Genomic DNA, 9,258 nt, shown 5'->3' on the forward strand with positions numbered 1-9,258 from the left:
GCTCCATGTGGGATTTTTGAAAATGCAAAGGTAGTCCCGCTTGAGGAGGTGTCCCTGTCACCCCATCCCAAAGCCAAGCTCTAAATCCAGACTGTATTATAAACTGATTTTTAAATGTGGGTTTATGTGGCTACAGGTTTTATTCCATTTTCTTTTGCTGCAGTAATGACTGAAGAATTTGGAAGATCAGCTATGAATGCCAGCTGGAAGCCTTGGTGTGGTGTACGGCTGAAATTCATACCCCCAAAATCCATATGTTGAAGTCCTAACCCCCAGTACCCCAGGATCTTTAAAGAGGTAATAAAATTAAAATGAGATCCTTAGTGTGGGCCTCAATTTTATATGACTGGTGTCCTTATAAAAAGAGGGAATTCTGACACTGATGGGTGCAGAGGGACAACCATGTGAAGACAGAGGGAGAAGACAACCATTGGGCGAGGCCTGGGAGGGGATCAGCCCTACTGACACCTTGATCTTGAACTTCGAGTCACTAGAGTCGGGAGAAAATCAATTTTTGTTGTTTACGCCACCCAGTCTGTGGTAGTGTGTAATGGCAGCCCTGGCAAATTAATACACGCGGCAAACAAGATACGGAGAGGACATGGGAACCAGCGCTAAGCTCTGTAGGGAGCTGTCTAATATAGTCAAAGGGCCATTCAACTCTTGCTTCTCTCCTACTGATAAATCACCCTCCAGTGACCTTTTACTCACAAATCAGTACCTCCAACAGCAGCTATTTTTATTGTTCCAAGAATCCTAAGTGCTTAAGGCACCCGCTATTTGAGCAAAGCCACCTTTATAAAATGCTGTGGCATTTCATTCAGCTCCATCCAGTGGAAGTCGGTGGATCTCAGTAACAGAGGCCACCGTCAGTGAGATCGAAGGTGCTGAGCTGTGACATGTGGTTAGCAGTGGTCTGGTTTTCTTAAGACCAGGAAAATATTAGAAGAAGACAGTAAGGAGAATAAAAGGGGAGAAAAACAGGAGAAAAGGCCCTTGTGTCTGTCCTTTGAAACGAACTGCCGACGCTCTGACCACCATGGAACGTTCCGGCCCTGACTGCCCTGCTCGGTCATCACGTCACGACCACTTCCCCTACGGTCAATGGCAATGACCTCATCTTCAAAAGGGTTATTTTAGATGATAGAAATGAGCTTGAAATATCTATCTCATCCTGTGTAGAAATCAGTTCCGCAGGTGCATTCACCTTTGGACCCCCATCTTGGTTCCGCTTTTGTTTTTGTCATCACTTTGATAAACAGGCTTTCGTCAGCAGGCCAGCTGCCCTCCCCGTGGGAGAAGCCAAGCCTGAAGCAGGAAACGCCGCCACGCGAGTGCGGGTACAATAGTAAGCCCTGCGGACACGCGGACTTAGAGCTGAACACTGGCTTTGCCACTTACTGGTGATGTTGTCTTGGCCAAATTAAATTTTCTTAGTCTAAGTTTTCTCACCTGTAAAAACAGGTTGAAACACCAGCCCACAGTTGAGTTGTGAGATTCAAACAAATAAGTCTAAGTAAGCAGCTAGCACAGAGTGGGTGTTCCATAAACGTTAGCGTTCTTACTACTACTCAAATAGTTACTATGAATACTACTATAATACTCACCAAAACTTTTCTTCTTCCCTTTCCCATTATATACCTTATGTCGACCACCTGTCCTATCTCCTTCCAAAGTTGTCTCTACCCACTCCTTCACCACCCTTGCATTTTCTAAAAGGACCCTTGATTTTGATTGCCACCACTGAAATAGCTGTCTCAGAGGCTGCTGGTGACCTCCAACTGCCAGAGCAAACTGAATTTTTCTCCAACAACCCTCTCTGATCTCTATAGCGCCCAACAATGCCCTCTACCCACCCTTTCTACATAATTGCTTCTCCCCTCGTTTATGTGACTCGATATATTCCAGGTTCTCTTACCTTCCCTTCAGTTACACATTTGCAATGAACTGCCAGACACGTCCCACCCGTATGCTCCTCCTCGTGTCTGCCTCCTACCTGGAATGTCTTTGCTTCCAGCCTTATTAAAATTCTCCTCATGTGTCATTGCCTGTGAAAGTCCTCCTCCAAGATGCCCGAAGACCTAATCGTTCCATTTGGAAAGATTTCCTTCCTGCTATTGCAAAAAAAAAAAAAAAATCATGTTTTACCTAAACCCATCCCAGGGCATTTATCACATCCTACACAACAGTGTGACTATTTATCTACGTGTTTGGAAGGTAGGAGGAAAGGACTATCTGTTGCATGTGATAGGCGTTCAACACATGTACCAGTAAATGAAATCAGCAATTATAGTTGAACTGTGCCTTTAGCATTCATGTCAAAACAAGACTATCAATTTGACTCAACATTGTAAAATGATTATAACTCAATAAAAAATGTTAAAAAAAAAAAAAAAGAAAAGACTATCAACATGCATTGACAACTCTGAGCTTTTCTCATTCCTACTTGGCTATTTCTGTGAGTCTGGGTTACAGAGATGTTGTGTCTACTTTCCTCTTTAAAAAGAAAAGAGGTTAGGGCCTCCATCTCTCTCTTTAAGAGAAACATCTCGAGTTGTGCTCATGGCCCATTTTGGCCCCCTCTGCTTAAAACAGTTTCCAAACTCCTAAACAAAGACGTTGAAAACAAGTTTATCCAAATCCAGGAAGGGTAACTATTTTCACTGAAGCCACAAGCCTCGCTGATCAGAGGCTGGAATGATGGGCTGAAGCCAGCGAGTTCGCTTTCAGCCAGCACACGTGTACAACTCCACAGCCCCAAAGCACCTGCATGGGCACGGGAAACAGCACGCCTACTTTGGCAGTAATTCATGAAAAAAAATAATCTGTCTTCAAATACCTGAAGGAGGAGTGACTTTCCTCTGTGGTTCCAGTGTGCACAGCCAGGGAGGATGGGTGAATCGCAGCTGCCTTGGAAAAAGACCTTTCCTTCAGGGTGGCCCCATGCTGCCAAGGGCTGAGGTATAGATGCAGAAAGGGGTCCTTGCCTCAGGGAGGGAGGGTGGATCCTGAGCTCTTAGGGGTCCCTTTTAACTGTGCGACTGGATGTCCCTGAGTGATTGTCCCCTGCCACCTCTCCAGCCTCTCCTCACATGACTCTCTTTCTTGCCATGGACAAGCTTGTCCACAGGTCTTCTTTTCTTTAAACACGTGGCACCAGCCATGCCTGGACTTCACAGGTTTTGTTCATGCTGTTTCATCTGCCATGAATGTCTTTCCCCTCTCTAACCATCCACCCACTTGCCTGGCTAAACTCTACCCATCCTTCAGGTCTCTGCCTCCCAGACCAGTGTCATCTGCTTGCACAGAATCCTGCAATCCCCCTGACCACACGTGGCACACCCACAGGCATTTAATTGTTTGTTTGCTGTCATTAAAAAAATGTCTGCCTTTTACCCTAGTCTGTAAGCTTCTTGAAGATCACAGCCATGATTGTTCTGCTCACTCAGATATCTCCAGTCCTGGTCACTGGACTTGGCAGAGAGAAGCTCAGTAAATATCAGTTGAGAGACTGACTTAACCCAGTGCAAATATTGGACTCATAAGAAAAACTGATGAAAGGGTGAAAAAGAGAGAAAGAGATAGAGACAGAGAGAGAGTGCTCACTGCATGTTTGAATGTCCTTCCATTTGGTGACAGTTCATAGGCTGGCCATAGTGCCATTACAGAGTTTCAAAATCTCAAACATTCAGACAAGGTTGGACCCCTTGCTACAGTGGAGCAAAACCCAAAGAAAAACAAAATGATCCATCTCCTTACATATTTATCTGAAAGGGCTGTTAAAGTCTCCAGTTCTGAAGGGTCAGGAAGAAACAAGGATAGAAAGATTTTTCATATCACCTTTGCTGTCTCTAAACGAACCACTGTGGCAGTCTGCCTACAGATCTGCGTCCTGCTCTACTTAGTCTGGGAGAAGGAACTAAACTGAGGGAGATCTAGGCTGCTGCTCAGAGTGAAACGCCGGGGAAGTGGTGGGTTGAGATCTGTTGTGCTCGGTCCATGAGGTGTGAAGAAAGCCCTATTTCCCATTTCCCTTTTCTTTTCACCTATAAATTGAGTGGTTTGCCACATGTTTGACTCTTTCCAACCTCCACATCTGCGTTAGACATTTCCTAAAGAAGACATATTTATTGAGCACTTGTAATTCATGCACCATGCTGGGTGCTTTCCAAATGTCTTTCAGCCCTTCCAAACACCTAGCGAAGCAAGCATCAACACCCTCATTTTACTCCCAAGGACACTGGCTAAGTAATTTGGCCGACATCACAGAACCGAAGACCAATGCAGCCAAGGTGAAGTTTATTCAAAGACTGTTTTTTCCTACTACACCACTCTCTAATTTGATATTTGGGCTCTCTTATCAACACTACCTTTTGGTTTCAGAATAACCACTAATCCTTATTGGACAAAACAGAATTGCCCTACCAAGTTACAACAAAGAGGGAGATTTATATAAAGAGAATTAAAGTATTGCTCTTGTGTTGTTGCTCTGTTGTCTTTCCAAGGAGGAGAATCACTTTTACAGACAAAACAAATCTGGAGGATGAAAAGGAAACACCCAACAACTTAAACATCTGCAGGAATCCTCACCCAAGGGTCTCGATCCTTTCTCGTAACTTCACAATGGTTCTGGCTGCTATTTTACGAAATGACGCATCTTTGTGCTCGCAAGAAATGTAGACCTTGGAATGAAAATACCACAGCATGGAGTGTGACCTCATGAGACAAAGTCCTGGCTTATGTACTTTAGGGGGAGAATGCAGGGAGCATTTGTAAGCACTGAGCAGCTGATAACACTTGACAGAACGCAGAGACGGGATCCCAGGGAGGTGGAAGGCTGAGGGAAGGACTTGGAGCTTGGGGAGCCCCAGGGTGTTATCTGCCCCTGTCTCTAAGGAAGCTAGATTGAAAAGTTTCAAGGATAAAGTTGAGCGTAAAGAACGACATACAATCTCAGCAGCCTTTGATGATGCATCAAAGGAGTGTTTTGACATCATATCAGCAACTCCATAAAGAGGGAGGGGTGAAACTGAAACCAAAGACTACTTTCCCATCTCCATTGAACTTAACCAACAAGAGGCCAAGAACAGTATGCAGAACATAGCCTACCTTTGCGAGATCCCCACGCTCTGTCCTCTAGTGAGAAGGTTCCCACCCACCCAAACACAGTGTCTTCAGATGGCTGGAGGCTACGTTTGTCAGAAAAACACACAGATCACGGCTGTATTTTCTTATCTTGATGGCCAGCTTTCAGCGCCCTTTGAAATGTCGCCCCACTCACTGCAGTAAGAGAAACCACAGTACAGACAAAATGTGAGATTTCATTAGGGAGTTTGTTGTTGTTGTTGTTCTCCAGCCTCTGAAAGGTTTGTTTGAGCCCCTCACCTAGCAGCACAAAAGCTCTTAAATCACTTGAATGAAAGGGTCAGACCGCAAGCTGTGCAAGCATGGGAAGCCGGCAAGCCCCGGTCAGACCACCCAGCTCTCCAAAGGGGTAGCAACGCCGGATTCAGACAAGACAAGAGACTGCTGGCCTGTGTAACCCGGCCCAGGGAAGCAGTCTTTCCAGAGAGTTACAGGATCCCATTGTGAGGAACGACAGTGTGCTCTGAAAAGGTGGCATTTGTCTAACTCAATCGATCGAGGGCCTCGATTCTTTGTGAGAGAAAGAAAATTTAAAAGACACTTTCAAAAAATTTTAAGAAAAGCAATAAGCCAAATCTGTGGGTCTGTTCTCAAAGCAAACACGAAAAATATCTCATTTCCCCATATCTCATGTTTGGAAGACTGAGCCACATCCATCAGTGTCAGAATATTAGAGCTAGAAAGATGCCAAAATGCACTGAATTCAACTCTTTTGTTTTATTGATGGAGAAAGTGAAGCTTAGGGAGACTAACCTTGGATTAGTGGCTCATCTGAGACTGGTTAGCAAGAGCTTAGATGTGAAACAGCATGAGGACAAAGAATCTATCCATACTACACACACTGATCTCTCTGAGTCCTTGGACACCAGCACAGAGCTTGGCATGCACCAGGTACCTACAAACATTTGGACTGAGGGGAGGAAAAAGAGGAAGGGGAGCTGATGACCTTTTTACTATAAATACACAATGCCATTAGATGTCATTGCGATGAGAATGGAAGCTGAGTTCTTACTTTCCTACGTGGTCAAGTGAGGACCCCCTCATGACGGAGGAATCATTTCCTATTTCTCCCAAGCCCTGTGGGTTGGTCCAATCAAAATGTGGCTTCTAGGAATCAGACTGCTCCTGAACAGTCCCAAGAAATAATCCAGCTCAGTTCAGCCCAACTCAGCCTAGCCTGTCCCCAGGAGCGGAGCATCCCCAGCAGGTTGATAAAGGATTAAGAACAGCCTTGGGTTTAACGTTTCCAAGAAAAACATTGCTTGGCCACACAGAGCAGGTCAGACCGCATAGCCCAACACGTGGAACCACAGGAACATAGCGTTCAGGTACCTTTCCCTGACTCCCTTGGTCACTCATGTGAAGGGAAAGGTGAGCAAAGGGGAAAAAAAAAGATGAGTTTGGCAAGAGAGCTGGTTAGAAGTCCTGGTCTGTCAGCCAGGCATGCAAAACCACGCTGCATGTAACTTAGGTTCCACATCAGCTCAAACTTAAGTTTATTGTTTACGTATGAGGTTTAACATTAACCAAGGACATGACAAGAATTTAACTGCCAAGGACGATGTAAAGCAGAGCTTATCCAAGTGTGACCAAGCCTGCAGGAGAACCACCTGGGTAAATTCCCAGCCCTAATTTAAGTCTAAAATCCTTGAAGGGCGTAGCTGAGGCACCGGCCTTATACCAAGCAGCCAGGGGATTCTTATGAACCCTGAGTTTTGAGAATCCCTGATGGAGAGAAAGAGCAAAGGTAGCTAACATTTTCTTAGCATTATGCTGAAGGCACTTCTATCAAATGAAGGCAGGGGACTAAGAATCAATGCTTCAAGTTTTCACCAGAGCTGGGTATGGTGGTGTCAGTTTTCCAGAGCAGAGACCTGGAGAACAGTTGCATCTCTAGGTCTGGGCTGTGAAGCGGCCCTGAAGAGGTTAATCCCTCCAGCAAGATTCCCAGGCCATAAACTCCAACCAGCATCCGGAAACGCTCTTTTTAAGCTTTGTAATTCACCCCACACAACAAGAGTGCACACAATAGCTTTAAAAAAACAGAAATGAAAATTAAATGCCTTGACAATTATTTCTGAGATCCAGATGACAACTAAAAGAAACTATTCACTGCAGCACCAAAATCTCCGGACCAAATCCAGGTAATGAGAAGAAAGCGCTAAAAATCAGTCAAAAACTTCAGAACAATATGATTTCTTTGCCTCTCCAACAACTCTCGCTCATCCTCATAAAAATAGAAACCATGCTTTAAAAAATGTATCTCCAAATATAAAACTAAACTAAAGCAAAAGTATCTAAAAATCACCTCATCCAAATTTGCAGATCTTCATACTATGAGGAGGATATTAACTATTTGGTTAATTATTGCATCTTTTCTCTTTGCCATTCCATTTAGCTGAAAAGAAACATCCTGATTTAGGGGGTAAAGTTACAGAATTTAAAAATGTTTATTTCACTGATGGGTGCTACTGGAGATGGATTCAGAAGAGAGTTAGATATTCGTGTTATGTAATAAAGAGCCTTGCACTGGGGGCTTATGGCTTTTTAACACTGCAAGTTGCCACCTTCTGCGTTTACATGAGAAATAAACTTTTGCAAGCAGATTCCGTGTACTTCTTGCATCCTCCTTACTTGGAGTTAGTGCTACCACACAAACAACCTCTGGGGCATTCGGCTAACAGCATTCACAGTCAAGACGAGAGGAAATACACAAAGCGGATACTTACAGGTAGTGGTTTTCCTTGCCAAGCCAAAATGCTAGAAACCCCTGGCCCGGGCAGACGGGGTAAGAGTCACTGACCCGGTAATCTCTGGTTTAAAGGGCTTTGAGAGGAAGGGGGAGGAAAAACAACCCAGGGAGGGAAAGAAAGCTGAAATTCCAGTCTTTCAGGTCAGCTGAGTTTTAGCTTTCTTTGTACTAAACATCCATGAACCCACCCAACAAGAAAATATAGAATTGAAGTTCACATACACACTCCACTGTCTCTGCTGGTCTCCTCCAAGGCTGCAGCTGCTGCGGCTTTGCAAACTTCCTGGTTGCCAAACCTCAGGACTCCCTGGGAGAAGGGCACGGAGAAAGGATGCCTGCAACTGTTTGCAGGGAGCCCGACCTCCCTGGCAGAGAGCCGCAGCTCTCCAGTCCCTGCTGCTGGCTGGGTCCGCAGGGACAAAACTGAGCTTTTGTTAATAAGGTCTGTGGCGTCTCTTCCCAGCCTCTCCCCAGCTTCCTCCCTCACTATTAGTTATGTACTAACTGCGCTGCCACTGGCTGAGCTGAAGCTGCCTCTCCCGCCCCGCAGCGCACAGGCACAGGCGCTCAGAGACACAGGCACGCACAGGGGCACACGCACACACAAAACACACACACAGTCGCCCACACACACCACGCATAGGCACGCACATGCGTGTGTGCACTTATCCACATACAGACAGGTGCGTTCACGGGCATGCACACACACTCACACACCCCTTATGTATGCAAACACACACCACACACAGATACACACACACACACACACACACACATACTCACACAAGTTTCCTCCTGAACCTTCAAACTCTGCAAACACACTTTTCCCCTGAACCCTTCTTGGAACAAATTCCCATCCTGAAAGGTTTTTATTCAAATTCAGACAAGATGCCCCACATTCAGAAGGGAGGAGGAAGGGGGCCTGGCTCCTCTGAACTTGGGTCACAGCCTTTAAAGGAAAAGAGGAGTTTCTAGAGTCTGGTTTCTAAGTATCACCCTAGTTCTTCAGCTTATAAGGCTCTTCAAGTGTCTGGTTCATTTTGAAAACCCACAAAAATTCCATTAATCTCATCTCATGTGCATATAGTCTGTAACCCCACTGATTCAGACCTATCACAGGTCAAGAAAATGTCCTCTCAGAGGCTCGTTTAAACTGATCAGGACTCAGAAGGAGGGTCAAAGCCTTGTTCCTTAACAGCTCCATAATGAAGTGCCTTCCTCTGTTTCATCTCCAGCAGAAAATAAATAAATAATGGCGTACTATCTAGGCTAACTTTTAAATTGACCATAAACAGAGAAGTTGGGGTATCATCTTGCTTTGGAGGCACTGTTTGTATTGAGACATGTCTGGCTACTCTAGA

General features: G+C 45.1%; 1 protein-coding gene across 15 annotated transcripts in view; it reads right to left on the minus strand.

Annotated features, from left to right (window-relative positions):
- FREM1 (FRAS1 related extracellular matrix 1) overlaps positions 1-8,819 on the minus strand; it is a 148,637-nt gene extending 139,818 nt beyond the window's left edge. For 2 of the 15 annotated variants that reach the window (XM_032476382.1, XM_032476388.1), the window contains exon 1: positions 8,120-8,635. The gene's annotated coding sequence lies outside the window, so the exon portion shown is untranslated. Of the gene's footprint in view, positions 1-1,996; positions 2,115-2,839; positions 3,265-5,109; positions 5,281-7,874; positions 8,062-8,119; positions 8,639-8,680 lie in introns of those variants that run through there. The other 13 variants (XM_032476381.1, XM_032476377.1, XM_032476392.1 and 10 more) reach the window with 13 other exon arrangements.
- Between the last annotated feature and the right edge of the window lie 439 nt (positions 8,820-9,258).

The sequence above is a fragment of the Camelus ferus genome, unplaced genomic scaffold (assembly GCF_009834535.1).
Source record: "Camelus ferus isolate YT-003-E unplaced genomic scaffold, BCGSAC_Cfer_1.0 contig732, whole genome shotgun sequence".
In the NCBI taxonomy this organism is placed as follows: domain Eukaryota; kingdom Metazoa; phylum Chordata; class Mammalia; order Artiodactyla; family Camelidae; genus Camelus; species Camelus ferus.